The 17,094-nt window shown below is 46.7% G+C and overlaps 1 pseudogene; it reads left to right on the top strand.

Annotated features, from left to right (window-relative positions):
* Nucleotides 1-606: 606 nt before the first annotated feature.
* LOC115281602 lies at nucleotides 607-9,694 on the top strand (annotated as a pseudogene).
* Nucleotides 9,695-17,094: the final 7,400 nt, after the last annotated feature.

Raw genomic sequence — 17,094 nt, 5'->3', positions numbered from 1 at the left:
TTGAAGCTGCCAGTGAATATTCCAGAGCACCATGCTAGGTGCGATCCTTCCTTCCTCAGAATGGACATATTCTAGGGGCGCCTGGGTGGCCCAGTTGGTTAAGTGTCCAGCTTTAGCTCAAGTCATGATCTCACGGTTCATGAGTTCGAGCCCCGTGTCAGGCTCTGTGCCAACAGCTCAGAGCCTGGAGCCTGCTTCGGATTCTGTGTCTCCCTCTCTCTCTGCTCCTCCCCTGCTCATGCTCTATTTCTGTCTCTCAAAAATAAATAAACGTTAAGAGAAAGAAAGAAAGAAAGAAAGAAAGAAAGAAAGAAAGAAAGAAAGAAAGGAAGAAAGAAAGAAAGAAGAAAGAAAGAAAGAAAGAAAGAAAGGGCATGTTCTAGTCTGTCTACCAGAGGACTGCTGTCTGTGCCTTAGTGTCTAGACCGAGAACCCGTAGTGGATAGATTCCTGAGCTGGATGGATCCAGGTACTAGATGAGGAGTTAGTAGGCACAGGCTGGGGCTCTGATTTCTTCCCTAGCTTGCTGTGCAGCCTGAGGCAAGAAGAGTGGAGAGGCAGGAAAGGATGATGTTATGAGCAAATGCTACATTCCAAGCACCACGTACTAGGAACTTGACATTAATTTGATTATTTCATATAGTCCTCACCACAGTTCTGTGAGATTCACATCATTATTTGCATTTTATTTTTAAAATATTTATTTATTTTTGAGAGAGAGAGAGACAGATACAGCGTGAGCAGGGGAGGGGCAGAGAGAAGGAGTCACAGAATCTAAAGTAGGCTCCAGGCTTTGAGCTGTCAGTACCGAGCCCGACGTGGGACTCAAACTCAAGAGTGATGAGATCATGACTTGAGCTGAAGTCAGATGTTCACCCGAATGAGCCACCCAGGTGCCCCTCATTATTTTCATTTTAAAGGTATGGCTCCATGAGCTTAAGAAACTTGCACAGGGTCAAGTTATCTGGATAAGGGTCAGCTTATCTAGGTGGTAAGTGATAGAGATGGGATTTGCATCTGTGTCTCTCTGATTCCAAATTCCACCTTCACTTCCCACACCACATTGTCCCCCTGAGTCCCACTTCTAAAAAATTGTTTAGAATTTATTTTATTCATATGGGGAGAAAGATAGACAGAGCACACACACATGAGTAGGGAAGGGGCAGAGAGCGAAGGAGAGAGAGAATCCCAAGCTTGCTCCACGCTGCCAGAGCACAGCCCAGTGCCGGGGGCTCGAACTCATAAACTGAAATCATGACCTGAGCCGAAATCCAGACTCGGACCCTTAAATGACTGAGCCACCCAGGCGCCCCTGAGTCCCCATTCTCTGAGGCGAAACCCCGCACGCAAGCGCTCCGGTTCCCAGCTCACACTTCCATCAACTGCTGGTCTGACAGGGGGCTCAGGGCCGGGAAACCTTCCTGCCATTATCAATCTTCTCCCAAGTTCAGAGGTCAGAGTGAGGAGTTCTGATTGCTGCAGCCCCCCTCCCCCGCCTCTAGGATGGTGCCGCATTTCACTTGGGTCAGCAGCCACTCATCTCCTCTTCTGCAACATTCTTCAGAATGTGGGCTGCTGCCCACAGCTCATCCCTGGCCTGGGGCGGATTGTCCACTAAGAGGCAGGCGGGGAGGAGGTGAACCAAGGCAGGACAGAGATCCATCAAGGTGCTGAGCCGACAGGTGCACACACCTGCTTCGAGCCAGAGGAACTAGTGGACAGTGGGAACCCGCCTCATAAGAGAAGACTTTATCTGGAAAGGGGAGAAGGGGAACAAAAGAAAAAAAAACAAAACAAGATCGGATCACTCTAATCCTATGGCACGAAATCACAGAGAATAATGGTGGCTCAAACATCCAAGTAGTGGAGGATGGATTTCTACCTTGACGCCTGCTAATTTTCGTTGATTTATGTGGCTTGAAAGCATTTATTTTCTGCTTAGAAGCGGCCCAGGTCCTGCAAAGGAGGCTCAGGACTGCCCTAAATGCTCTCACCGTGGCGAGGCAGGAGGCAGAGGTGGGTTCCAGGACGAGGGCTACGTTTCCTGTTTGGTCTCAGTTGCTGCCCAAGAGCTGGCGAGGCCTAACAGGAGCCCCCGGCCTGTTGGAGCCACCTCCCCACTCCTGTCCCCAGAGCCCGCCTGCTTCTGGTCACAGCTCCTTGAGTTTAACACTCCTGGCAGCTTAGCACGCTGGTTTTTATGTGCGAGGCCGTAATATTTGGTGAGCTGTGAGATGAGGTGGGAGCTTTCGCAACTGGCACTTCCCTTCCGGCCCTGCCCTGCGATTCGGGCCAGTGGTGTGACAAAGTGAGGCTGCCCCTCCTCCCCGCTCTGGGTCCCACCTGTGGCTGTTTGGCACCATGTCCTTCCTCCGTTGTCTCCTCTTCCCCATGATCCCATGTCTGCTGGACTCCCATACCTCTTGGCTTTTGAAAGGAGGTATTCAGTCCTCACATTCCAAGCCATCTGCTCAGTTAAACATGTTAAAGAGCAATTCTGAGTCTGCCCAGGACCACATTCCAAAAGGGGAGGGGTGGGTGTCAGGAGGGAGGCTTTCTAAATGTCATAGGCTTTGAAAAAAATCTTGACTGATGATGACAAACTGGTGGGAAGCCAATGGGTCAGCCAGTGAGGGTCAAGTTTTCTCGGGGACTAGAAGCATAAGAAAGCAGTTCATAGATTTTGAAAAGCCCACTTCCTCTACTGGAGGCTCATGACGAGTCATTTGGGCACCTCTGGTTTATTTCTCCAGCTCTGTGGTCCCTGAGCCCTCCCTTCACGTGAGCTGGGGTCAGAGTTCAGATTCCTGTGGATCCCTCCAGGCATCCTCAATCTACAGCTGTCTTATTTTCTGCTTCATCTTTCCTCCCATTGGTCTTCGAATTGCAACTGCTTTCCAGGAATAGAGTAGAATTTGTTCTTGCAGAAAGAGTATAAGAAAATGGAGCTGATTGGGGTGCCTGGGTGACTTAGTCAGTCAAGCATCCGCCTTCAGCTCAGGTCATGATCTCATGGTTCGTGGGTTTGAGCTCTGCATCAGGCTCTGTGCTGACAGCTCAGAACCTGGAGCCTGCTTCAGATTCTGTGTCTTCCTCTCTCTCTGCCCCTCCCTCACTCATACTCTCTCTCTCTCTCTCAAAAATAATAAACATTAAAAAAAGAAAAGAAAAGAAAATGGAGTGGATTATTTTTTAGGGGGTTGGTTTGAGTAGAAATGGTTGGAGAGTTTCTTAATAAAATTATTATCAGAAGATGACTCTGAATGAGATGCAGACCCAACCTTCAAACAGAGCAGAAGTGGTGGAATCTTCTACTGGGTCTTTTGAGATGGAGAGTGTCTTCCATGTTTGGCGCTATAGCCTAAACACAGTGGGATGGACCCCTGAGAGACATGCAGGGCAAAGAAGTAATTCCTCAAGATGAGAGATTAAACTTTTATGATAAAGATCCCCAAATGCAATATCTCAACAAGATAGAAGTTTATGTTTTTTCTCAAAGAACAGCCTGAGCTCCAGGTTGGCAGAGGATTCTCCTCCATGTTGTCTTTCGGGGACCCAGGTTCCTTCTGCCTTGCTTTTCCACTCCCACCCCCCACCATGGTGGCCTTTGTGTGCCTCGTCCAAGCTGGATGGAGGGCACACTCGTGTTCTGGGCTTTAGGAAGGATTAAAAGTGTAGAAGAGGCACACCCATTTCTTAAGGACCCAGCTCGTAATTGGCCCACATCCCTCTTGCTTTCATTCCATTACCAAGAACTTAGTTAGATAGCCATCCTAACTGCAAGGGAGGCTGGGAAATAGATACATATGAGCAGCCATAGGTGCAACATTTCAATTATTACAGAAGGAAAGAATGGATTTTTGGATAGTGTCATCACATAAACCTGGATGTGTCCCACACACCACCAAATAGAGGATCTTGGTTTATTATAAGCATTTAGGTCAGAGAGTTTTTATTAAAACAGGACATAGGAAAATGCCATTTGTAGAAGACATAAAGGGGCAACTGGGTGGCTCCATCCGTTGAGCGTCCGTCTTCAGCTCAGGTCGTGATCTCACACTCCATGAGTTCAAGCCCCGGGTTGGGCTCTGTGGTGACAACTCAGAGCCTGGAGCCTGCTTCAAATTCTGTGTCTCCCTCTCTCTCTGCCCCTCCTTCACGCACACTCTGCCTGTCTCTCTCTCAAAAAAAAATTAAAATAAAAAAAAAAGGCATAAAGACCACAAGGTCCTTTTGCAATGGAACACGTCCCAGGGGCTTGAGAAGAAATGTATTTCATTTGTTCTTCCTAACGGGGGATTTGGGGCAGTCAGCAGCAGACAGAAGTGACTGATACCTGGAATGTTGCTCATAAAATGCTTTATATTTAAATATATTTGAATATGATTTACATCTTACAAGGATCATTTATACACATTATCTGATTGAATACCTGATTCAGGAAAGCAAGGCTCAGAAAGGTGAAGGATCTTCCATGAGGTCACATAATCCATAAACTGCGAAAGCAAGATCAGAACCCAAGTCTTTAACCACAAGTCCTTGCCTTTTGTACAACAAAATACTCCCTATTCATTTTACATACCAGGAGAATGACCAGTTGGACATCCTGTGTAGGAATCAGGGATTTACTTTTTTTTTTTTTTTTGAGAGAGAGACACAGAGCACGAGTTGGGGAGGGGCAGAGACAGAGGGGGACACAGAACCTGAAGCAGGCTCCAGGCTCCCAGTTGTCAGCACAGAGCCCTACGTGGGGCTTGAACTCATGAACCATGAGATCATGACCTGAGCGAAAGTCGTAACCGACTAAGCCATCCAGGCGTCCCAGTGCTTTAGTTTCTAAGGAGACTTGACTTTTTTCAGTCTCCATGTGATTTAGATGCCATTTTTAAGATATCAAGAGTCATCTGAACAATAATAATACTAATTACTACTTGCTGACCACCTACTATGTGCCAGGCTCTGAACTGAGCACATGACATATATGGATCTTCCCTACTCCTCATAATGACCCAGCAAGGTAGACATTGTCATCTTGTTAACCTTCTCTTGCAGAGGAGAAAGCTGAGAGGCTGGGTAACCTTCCCAAAACACACAGCAAATAAGTGGTTGAGCCAGGATGTGAATCCAAATGGATCCATACCTTTTCTTTTTGTGCCACTTTAAAAAATAAAGGATACTTGTTACTTGCTTAGGCCTCAGGAAAGACACACAAGCAGTACTTGGTAATCTCAAGCCTAAGGCAGACCAAATTCCTTACGCTTATTCCAAATTCCTGACCGCGCCCCCCCCTCTTTGGATATCCTAGAAATTGATCCTGTGATTAGGTCTTTACTGGCCATTACCCCCAAACGTCCTTATCCCTTGAGCTCCTAGATATTTACAGTGTCTGAACCGTAATCAAAGTTCCTCCGGCCTAAAATGTCCCTTTTACAGATGGTGGAACTGAGGCCTAGGGAAATAAACAAATAACGTGCCAGAGGCGTCAAGGCTAATTCCTGATGAAGCCAGCACATTCATTTAATTCTCCAGGCTCCAGGCCCATGATGACCCGCTGGACTGAGAAGGCCGCCCCCCACCCCCACACCTCCTGCAACCTGTCAGAGCCTCCTTCAAGTAAGTAAACTGAGACACAGAACTCTGCTGGCTCCACGCTGTCACAGCTAGAACTGTCCTTTCTCCCCTTCCATTCCCACCCAGCAGGGCCAGCGTGCAGTTTTTCCAAGGCACGGCCAGCCTGTCCTGAGCTGCAAGATGTATTAATCAATTTGATGAGGATGTTAAAGCCTTCTCTTTGCAACTAATTATGGCCTGATTTATAGGCCTGGCCTTGGTTTGATAGAGCTCTCCTCATGACAGGGATGAATGCGGTACTGGCATGGACCCCTTCATCTCTTCCATTTCTCTCCCTCCCTCCCACCTCCCTCCCACGTCTCCTGCCTCCTGCCTCTGCTCTTGGTTCCCACAGGAACACCCCTAATGACATGTTGACAAGCCGGTGAAGCATCGTTTCCTCTCTGTTGCGTCTGCCTCTGACACCACCATCCCTCCTGTACGCTCTGACGTGGGCAGATGGAGGCCTTGGCAGGCTCCAGCCACCGGGTGGGTGCTGAGCTAGAGGCTCTATACACCCCTTACTTCCAGAAACAGAATAATTAGATTACCGTGGGCCGACACAGCATCTTCCTTCCCGAACACTTCAAGAGCTTGTTGAAATGAACTTCACCCCCAGTTGATTTGGGGATGGATGGAGGGTTTCAGGTAAGTCCCATTCTGGTTATTTGACACATGGGTAAACTAAGGCAGGATGATGAACTTGCCTGTGATCTTGCACACAGTAGAACAACAAAGGGGTAAATAATCGGGGTCCTGACTTCCAGCTGCAAGATCTTACCATGGCTCAGGTCCTTGAGTCACCTGCTGTGCTGTTCTTGGGAACCCTTGCCTTCAGGTTGGCTTCCTCGAACCTGTGACAATGGGCAGAAGGAGAGCCCCACCACCTATATTGGCTTCCTAACCTTAGGCATGAAGGTCTTTGTGCCTGCACTATGCAAATGACATAAGCAACAGAATGTAAATAGGCATGCAGCACAGGGTATGTATTCTTGTGCATGTGTACACACGGGCTGTTTCCGCCTCTCTTTATCTTTCTGTCACACATAGAGATGAGGAACACCCCCAAATAATCACCTTCCTGAGACACGAAGGCTCTTATGAAGTCACTCTCCACAGACTCGGCAGGGTTCTACGGGAGCTGCCCAGTGTGGGGCATATCCTTGTATTCTACAACCCTAGAAACACAGCTACTTCCCAACAGTGCCAAAGACACAAAATTCATTATATAATATTTCTGCAATACATTTGTAGCAAGGTGCTAACCTAAACGTAACCAACGTACAAATCCTAACCCTCACCTGAACCTGAACCTGAACCTGAGCCTGAGCCTTAACCTTACTCCTGACCCTAAATCCAAACAATTTCCCAACCCTAACTGTAAACTAACCCTAATCTAAACACAAACCCAACTCAAAGTCTTAAATAACCTAATTCCAGACCATAATCATCACATTAACCCAAACCCTGATATTAACTCAGTGGTTCTCAACCAACGGAGACTCCCACCACCGTCACCCTGACCCCCACGCCCAAGGAAGAATTTGATGATGTCTGGAAACATTTTTTGTTCCTACAAGGGAGCAGATACTATAAGAATCTAATGGGTAGAAGCCAGGGTTGCTGCTAAACATCCTAAAAATGACAGGGTGGCCCCATGATGAGATTATCCAGCTTCCAATGTCTGTAGTGCCTGGACTGAGAAACCTTAACCTAATCCCAATCCTAAAGTAAATGAATACTGATCCTTGATTTATTTTTTAAAGTTTTTTAATTTTTAAAAAATGTTATTTATTTTTGAGAGAGAGAGAGAAAGAGACAGAGCATGAGTAGGGTAGAGGCCGAGAGAGAGAGGGAGACACAGAATCTGAAGCAGGATCCAGGCTCTGAGCTGTCAGCACAGATCATGACCCTAGCCAAAGTCAGATACTCAACCAACTGAGCCACCCAGGCACCCCAATTTTTATTTTCTATAGGCAATCTCTACACCCAAAATGGGGCTCGAACTTACAACCCTGAGATCTAGAGTCACATGCTATCTATTGACTGAGCCAACCAGGTGCCCCTGACCCTAACTTTAAATATAACTTAAAACCTAATTTCCCACCCCTAACTCTGAACTAAACATATATCCAAACTCAGAATCTAAACCTAACTGAAACCCCAAACCTAACCCTAATCCTCTCCTGGACCCTAATTATAAATCAAACCCAATCTGAGCTCAACCCTAACAACAGCTAGATGGGGAAGGTTTGCTAGGATGAGAAGGGTGAGCCCAGAGTCTGATCCCACTGTTTTTCCCTTGGTTCTTCTTCACAATCAACACAAGATTGTTCAGACCTTTCTGGATTATGCAGGACCTCTATTTCTCCTGACCCAGTATAGCACCGCTCATCAGCCTCCTCTCCCCGATGACAGGGTATTAAAGGAGATGAAATTTAGCCTTTAGCTGCTTACCAATATACCTCAGACGACACTGGTGGAGAAGGGTAATTTTTTTTAAATTGTATATATATATGTGTATATATATACATATATACACATATATATATATATGATTTTGGGGAAATCCTCAAAGTGATGCTATTTAGGTGCAATTTTCTTTCTTTTCTAATAGTCTTTTAAATTAAGAGGCAGTTTAAATCTGCTCCCCTACTTTATGTTTAACGTATCGTAAAGGTCAATAAGTTGGGCAATATTATCCTCACCTGATAAATAGGACATGAAGGGACAGAGATAGACGTTAAAGGCTTTGCCCAAAACCACACAGCAAGGTAGCAGAAGAGCCTCGCCGGACAGCTTGACTCACGATCTATTTTCTACTCTTTCACCTGCTTGCGAGCTCAGTTACTCTTATCTCCCAACTCCAGACAGTGCACATATCCAGGAATCCACAGCATTTTTTTTTAGAATTTGAATTCAGGGTTTGAGAAAAGGAAGCAGAACCAGTCACGAGAGTGGGATGAGAAGAATAAATTCAAATGCCCAAGTGCTCAATCACATACACTTTTTTTTAAGATTTTTTTTTTTTTTAAGTAATCATCATACCTTATGGGAGGCTTGAACTCACAACCCTTAGATCAAGAGTTGCATGCTCCCCTGACTGAGCCATCCAGGCATTCCTCAATCACAAGCACTTTTAAAAGCTCCAGTCCTTGGGGCACCTCATGGTTCAGTCAGTAGAGCATATGACTCTTGATCTCAAGATCATAAGTTCTAGCCCCACGTTGGGGGTAGAGGTTACAAAAAAACTAAACATAACAAAAACTTCCAGTCTTTGAATAGGGTGGGGTGGAGGGTGGAGAGAAGGTAATCGGGAAGTAGGACCAGGTAAAAGCCCTGGAGCGTGGCACTGGGTGTCAAGTTGAAGGACAGACAGTGGACAGTACAGGAACTGGTCCAGAGCCTCAGGGAGAACTCAATACTCTCCTGATCTCCTACATCTTATAGAAGATCAATACCTCCTCCCAGACTCTCCCATTTACATGCAACTTAGAGAATTACATTTTCAACCCAAGAGCATTACAGAAGTTTGTCCCAGAGCTGCGTTTACGCAGGCGAGCACTAAAAAAGCAGCGTGCTGAGGCAGCCAAGTTGTCGGGAGGGGCCTGAGCGAGCACTTCAAGGACCAAGATTTCTAAAGCCACATGGAAAATGGTGGAAAATTCACCCTCATCATTACCAGAAAGAGTGACTTATGGCTTTCTCTTTTCCTAAGCTCCCAATTTAGCTTTCTTCTTGAATCTTGGCTAAACTCCTTGGGCTTTACCTATTGGCCTCAACAATATTGGGCAGGGGCCTTGCCTGCCTACCTCCTCAGTAGGATAGTAATCGATATGTCCTCCCATTTGGAACAAACACGAGTTGTCATCTCCATTTAACTCAGTTCATACAGTCACAGCTAACTATGCTAAAAACCAACAGCAGAAGAAATACCAAGAAGAGGCCTTCCCAGCACTGAGAGATAGTCCTACTAGAGAAGTAAAACCGAATGTTCTTTCTTGCAGCCCAAGAATTTTATGCCAAAAAAGAAATTGTATGTAGACCAACCCCGAGCGCCTATTATAAATTTTTGACACCATAATTTTGACCAAAATTGTTTTGACTATCTCTTCTTAATACCCAACACTGAAATATAGGAAAAAGTAAGTTGAATTTCTCTTAGATTAAGTGCCATTAATATTATAGATGTTATTGAATATAGTTATTTACGGACAGAACAAATAAAATTCTGCATTACCATTAAAAAAGAAAAGAAAGAAGGCAGTGAACCGTTTAAAGGGAGAGATGAGTGTGAACCCAGAAGAAAAAGAACTAGAGAAGGAGCTAGCTGGAAAGTCATAGGGTTAGTGACATATTAAGCCCTAGAATGTTGGGCGAAAAACAGACATTTAGAGATCAATGTAGAGGAAAGAGCACTAGACCAGGGCCAGAAAGTCTATATTTGAATCTCATCTTCAATGCAGACTTTAAACAAGTCATTTCTCACGATTTCTCCATCTGGAAAATCAGGGAGTTGGACCAGAACTTAAAGCCTCTCCCAAGGTTGACATTCTAGAATTCCTGACTCCCCCAGGCAAAACCACCCTGTGCCAAGTCTCTTTCTAGTCCTGTCTCCCCTCTGTGTGACTGAAGCAGCCCGGCCCTCCCCACTGGGCATTTATTTGCATGTCACGTTGCATTTGTGTCCTGCTGGGGAGAAGTCTCTGGTTTTGCCTTTAAGACACAAGCCTCTGAAAGGTGAAAACTGGAACTCGCAGCTCTTGGAGCCTCCACTGTAGTGTTTTGCTGGCCTAAGAGGCTCTGTGAGGTCCCCAGGCAGGGATGTCTGTCCTGTCACGTGGCCTCCTCTGTGTTCCCAAATCCGCCCCAGCCCTGTCCCCAGGCCCCAGGGCCCAGTTGGCCAAGAGCAGAGGATGTCGGGAGTCTTCCACAACTGCATATGAATCCTTCTGGAGTTGGAGGCCCCATCACCCCCAAGGAGCTGATGTTTCTTGGTGAGGAGCCTGGCTGCATTGCGTAGATGAAAAGCTGTCTTCGCAGCGGAGTGAATTCCCTCAGACCCAAAGCAGCTGCTCCTCAAAGTCTCCAAAAACACAAAAATCCTCATGAATAAATATTAGGAGACGAAATGAGGTTTCCCAAGAACAAAAGCAGAGTTGAAGAAGTTACTGAAAGAAACTGGGATCTTTCATCTCCCAAAATATGTCGCTTGTGTGTCACCCCAGACCCTCCTTGCCAACCCCCCTCCCATTCCACTGATCTGGGGCCACATCCTGCTTCTCCCTCACATGGAAACAGGCAGCACCTAGGAGATCATCTGCTCAGACTTTCCTTCACAGGAAAAGAGAAACCGCAAACAGCTGCCCCAGGAGCCCTCCTGCCAAATTCCAGCTCAGCCTGGGGATCTCGATGACCTCATCGGTATCGGAGCTGGAGCTCACTTCTCCTGAGCCAGTGGGGGGCTGCCAGCGCCCCTGCAGAGTCCCTGGAAGGAGAACAGGCGGCATGGTGGGTTCACGTCTGTGCCACACTGGGAGACGTGTGCCAAGATCTCCACCCAAAGGCTGAGTCCTGGGCCAGACCCTGCCTTGCCAGTTGGCAGCTTGGGGTGAATCCCTCTACCCGGCCACCCCCGCCCCGCCACTTCCAAAAGGCCCTTGCTCTTCCGATCCAAAGAGATCCCAAGTTAGAGTCTCCTTCTCCCTCATCTGGATGCCAAGAGAAAGGCAAATACCCTTGGGAGAAAATGTGCATCTGTGCCGATGGATTTATCAGAGCCTGTCCAGAACAGTTTTGCTGAAAGAGAAGGCTTGAGAGAGAAGGAGGACCAGTGGAGTCAAGGGGTCAAAAGGTCCAAATCTCCTACAAGGCCAAGGCCAGAGGGGAGCCTGTTAGATCAAACCCTTCATGCTGCAGGTGAGGAAACCAAGGCCCAAAGAAGGAGAATGTCGTTCCCAGCGCCTCACAGCTGGTCAATAGCAGAAGTCAGATCTTCAGGCTCCAGACTTAGCCCTGTGCCAGCTGCAGACAAGGCCTGAAAGCCAAACCTTGCCCGCTCCCCAAGTTGGAGGGAGCTGACCCCTCCCTCATCCCTGCCCCTGGAACACTTGGTTCCCCCGGGGGGAACTCTGCTCTCGGCCATGAGCCCCTGAGAAGCCGCATGAGCCAACAAAAAGGGGTTGGGTGAGACGGAGGACTGGGATGGAGATCTCCTGCATAAAAACTCAGGGTAGTCTGCATCCTGAACTGCATCAGACTCTGTAATCGAGGTTAAATCTTGGAGCGCCTGGGTGGCTCAGTCAGTGAAGCGTCTGACTTCAGCTCAGGTCATGATCTCATGGTTTGTGGGCTCGAGCCCCACGTCGGGCTCTGTGCTGACAGCTTAGAGCCTGGAGCCTGCTTTGGATTCTGTGTCTCTCTCTCCCTCTGCCCTTCCCCTGCTTGTGTGTGCTCTCTCTTGCTCGCTCTCTCTCTCAAAAATGAATAAAATTGGGGCGCCTTGGTGGCTCAGTCAGTTAAGTAGCCGACTTCGGCTCAGGTCATGATCTTGCGGTTCATGAGTTCAAGCCTAGTGTCAGGCTCTGTGCTGACAGCCTTGGAACCTGGAGCCTGCTTCGGATTCTGTGTCTCCCTCTCTGTCCCTCCCCTGCTCATGCTCTGTCTCACTCTCTTTCTCAAAAATAAATAAACATTTAAAAAATTTAAAAATAAATAAATTAAAATGAATAAAATTTAAAAAGAATTGTTTTAAAAAGATGTTGAATCTTGACCTGGAGAGGGGCTCTTGGCTAGTACTTCTCCTTCTGGCCCCAAATGTGTCCCCCAGAATAGTAATGCTGTCATCTTTGGATGCAAAGATTGACATGCTAATAAATTATTCCTTGTCTGGACTCTTTGAATGACGCATTCCTTTCTCCCTTACTGTATAGTTGTTTCTGACATAGGAAAGAAGTGGGACCTTAGAATGAGACCTAGGATATATGGGTTAAATTTCAAAAATTATTTTCAACTGAGGTAAAATGTACATAACAAAATTCACCAGCTTCACCATTTTAAAAAATTTTTTTAATGGTTTATTAAACATTACTATATCTGTGCTATCAGCACAGAGCCCGACACGGTGCTCGAACCCACTAACCGTGAGATCATGACCTGAACCAAAGCCGGACGCTCAACCAGCTAAGCCACCCAAGGCCCCCAGCTTCATCATTTTGAAGTGTGCAGGTCAGTAGTGTTAAGTACATTCACATTGTCGTGCAAGCAATCTCCAGAACTCCTTTCATCTTGAGAAACCAAAACTCTATGCCCATGAAACCACCGGCCCCCTCTCTGTCCTCTCCCTCTAGCCCTTGGCAGCCACCGTTCCACTTTCTATGAATTCGATGACTTTGGGTATCTCATAGAAGTACAACCATACAGTATGTCTTTTGGTGACTGGCGTATTTCACTTAGCATAATGTCCTGAAGTTTCATCCAAGTTGTAGCACAGGAAATGCAGAATTTCCTTTTTAAGGCTGAGTGATATTCCATGTATGCACACACCGCAACACACATCTGTTGATATTCATGTAAGTTGCTTGCACCTTTTGGCAACTATGAATAAGCTGCTGTGTGCAAGGGTGTGTAAATCTCTCTGAGAGAACCTACTTCTCAGTTCTCTTGGGTATATACCCACAAGTGGGATTGCTGCTTCATGGGGTAATTCTATTTTTAATTTTTTGAGTAACTGCTCTGATTGGCTTAAGTGTTTGTGGCCTTTAGTTTGAGTTTTGCAGAGATCATGTACATAAAGCTCTTGGCTTGAGGCGTGGCACGTGGTAGGAATTTAAGAAATGGTTGCCCTCGAAAAAAGTAATAAATGGTCGCCACCCACCACCAAGAACTCTTGAGAAACAGGCTGCGTTTGGGGGCACCTGGGTGGCTCAGTCGGATCAGCTCAGGTCATGATCTCACAGTTCATGAGTTCGAGCCCAGCATCAGGCTAAGTGCTGACAGCTCAGAGCTGGAGCCTGCTTCAGATTCTGTGTCTCCCTCTCTCTCTGCCCCTCCCCTGCTCATGCTCTGTCTCACTCTCTCAAAAGTAAATAACAAAACATTTTTTAAAAAGGAGGCTGTGTTTTATTTATACCCAAGCAGGCAGCATCATGCCAGACGTACAGCAAGTGTTTAATATGTGACCCTTAGCAAACAAATGAATAACGAATAGAATAATTTCTATACATTGTAAGCACTCAATAAATGTTGGTTGGATGAACGAATGCATATAATATTTCCTATAAAAATCCTATTCCATTTACAGCCTACTACGTGAGAAAAGGAATCTGCTCACATCTCAAGTTCCTGGCAGAACAACTGAGAATCAGGTATTTGGCCAAGTCTCACTCATGCCAATGCTGCTGAGAGCCCTCACTTTCTGTGGTCCCTCCTTTTCCTTCACCCCTGGCCAGTGAATTCCATTGCACAAAGTAGGTAAAGGTGGGGGCGCCCGGGTGGCTCAGGTGGTTAAGTCGGTGGCCCGACTTCAGCCCAGGTCATGATCTCTTGGTTTGTGAGCTCGTGCCTTGCATCAACTGGGCTCTGTGCTGACAGCTAGCTCAGAGCCTGGAGCCTGCTTCAGATTCTGTGTCTCCCTCTCTCTATGCCTGTTCCCTGCTTGCACTCTCTCTCTCTCAAAAATAAATGAACATTTAAAAAAAGTAAGTAAAGGAGGTTCTGCATGTGAAAATATGCAGACCAATTCCAGGCTACCCTCGGCTTGCCACGGCTTCTCTCTTTCTACCATATTCATACAATACCTACTGTCAGCTCTGAGGCATATTGCAAAGCAGAGCTGTCCGTGTCTGATGCCAAGAGGGTTTGAAAGACCTCATTTTTAAGTCATCTCTACACCCCACGCAGGGTTCAGACTCACAACCCTGAAATCGAGAGTCGCATGCTCCACGGAGCCAGCCAGGTGCCCTGCACCTCCGAGGATTTCAATCACCTTTGGCCTGAGTCCAAAGGCAATAATCAGGTCTCACCTCTCAACAGCCTCCCCGCTCTGAAGCTCCCTCTTTGACCCATCTGCTCTTACACTGGAAGCCGGGCCCTTTCCCTCCCCTTTGGCTTCTACTGTTCGAAGCACTTCCCACAATACGTCCAATGTAACTACTCAGCTCCCTAGAAGCCGTTTGTACTGCCTTCCTCCTAAAACGTCCTTTTCATTCCCAAGTATGTTGGTCAAAACTTGCCCACAGTGATGGCTGGAGAGAGGACCAAAGGGATGGGAAACTCCCTTGCAGGTGCATAGATTGAGAACTCATTTAGGGCCTCCTTGCACAGGCCTTGGCATACAGTAGGAGCCTAATAAATATATGTTAAATGGATAAAGATTGGTATAATATATCATATTCCTATATGATTTTTTAGACTGTAAATTCTCCTCTCAGATAAGATGCCTCCTAACCCAGAGGATTATTTCTCCAATATATGTGAGTCTTCTGAGAGTAAATTCTTGCCACTTCTATGTTCTGTGAACCCCAAAACTTCGCCAAACACCTTGGTTAATGACTACTTAGACCAGGGTTTCTCAACCTTATTATTGACATTCTGGGCCACATAATTTTTTGATTGTCTGTACACTGTAAGAAACTTAGCAGGCATCGCTGGCCTCCACCTGCTAGATGTTGGTAGTGGCCCCCTACCCATTGTGACAACCGAAAACCTTCCAGCAATACCAAATATCTCCTGCATTTTGGTGGGGCGGGCCACAGAATCATTCCCATTCGAGAACCACCGACCTAGACTGAGGCAGGAAAAGAAGCAATTGCTCTGCTTTTTATTGCCCGGTGGGAATGGAAAGTATTTTTCTAGTAGAGGAAAAGTTGCATGTTTATTCGATTAAAAACTGATGAGTAATGTACTTCCAACCCCAGGGGTTTCTCAGAATGGAAACTGCGAGCACTCCAGGTGAGATCACTCCTGCCTGGGACAGAATTTCCATGTCAGGTCATTGGGGTACAGAATGGAATGGCAGAAGAAGGAAGTGGGAAAGGATGAGGCCATGCCCCCGAAGTTACTAGAAATGGCAAGTCATTACTTTCCACTCCTCAGCGAGGACCTGCCAGTGCTCGAAACCTGAGGTCAAATACGTAAGGGCCTGCTCTCGTTGGCTCCTACCTGCCTCCAGGAACTAGAGCCCAGAGACACTGAATGACTTTTCTGATATTGCACAGCACATCAGAAGGGGGAAAAAATCAGGGCTTGAAACTCCTTTTGAAGTGAGAAGTCTGGAAGACAAGGGGACGCAATGCACCCTCAGGCGCCCAGGGCCTGTTCTCTCCTGTGCCCTAATCTCACCGTGGAAACACAGACTAAACCAGGACCAGAGGAGAGAAGTATCTACTGGTGATCTCTGCTGGGGGTGGGGGTGGGGCGGGGGACAGGACTGTTCACAACAGCAGGCCGTTTCCCAAGATGCTCTGGGTTGCTGGCTTCTGAGCCCACTATCTCACTTTCTTGTTGCTGCATGGAGATAAGCTATCAGCTCCTGCACAGGATCAACTGAGGAAGTCAGGAGGGAAGGGAGGCCTTGGCAGCTGGCAGGAAAGGGCTGGCAGAAAAAAAAAAAAAAGCAAAGCATCCTGGGGACAAAAGTGCTGACTAGGCTACTAAGAAGGAGGGAAGAAGAGGGAGAGTGGAGGCAAAGGGGGGAAATGGGAGAGGGAAAAGGAGAGAAAGGCAGAGAGACCCACAAAAACTAAAATGACTCAGCAAAACAGAACATCAGGAGAGAGTTTTACTCATCTTTCTATTAAAACTGTATTTTCTCGGGGCGCCTCGGTGGCTTGGTTGGTTGAGTGTCCAACTCTTGGTTTGGGTTCTGGTCATGATCTCATGGTTCTTGAGTTCAACCCCCACACTGGGCTCCATGCTGAAAACACAGAGCCTGCTTGGGATTCTCTCTCTCTCTGCCCCTCTCCCGCTTGTGGTCTCTGTCTCTCAAAATAAATAAACTAAAAAAATTTTTTTAAAAGATGTAAAACTAGGGCACCTGAGTAGCTCTGTTGGTTAAGCATCTGACTTCCGCTCAGGGCATGATCTCCCGGTTGGTGAGTTCGAGCCCTATGTGGGGCTCTGTGCGGATGGCTCAGAGCCTGGAGCCTGCTTCGGATTCTGTGTCTCCCCCTCCCTCTGGTCCTCCCCTGTTCGCGCTCTGTCTCTCTCTCAAAAGTAAATGTTAATAAATAAATAAACATAAGCAAGATTTAAAATTGTATTTTCTCATCAGTTTGTAGTGTGCCCTTTTTAAAATGTGCCTTCCTGCTGTCTTGCCTCCAAAGAGTTAATGCAAACCAAATATTCTTAAAATTCATTTGTGATCCTACAAACAATCGAGTCTTTAAGAGTGATTTACTGTGTGACTTCAGGAAAATCATTCAACTATTCTGAGGCTTTATGCTCCCCTCTTATTAAAAACAAAAAGAATGCAGAGATTACCCC

The sequence above is a fragment of the Suricata suricatta genome, chromosome 17 (assembly GCF_006229205.1).
Source record: "Suricata suricatta isolate VVHF042 chromosome 17, meerkat_22Aug2017_6uvM2_HiC, whole genome shotgun sequence".
NCBI classification, from domain to species: Eukaryota; Metazoa; Chordata; class Mammalia; order Carnivora; family Herpestidae; genus Suricata; species Suricata suricatta.
This window is presented reverse-complemented; position numbering and strand designations above follow the sequence as displayed.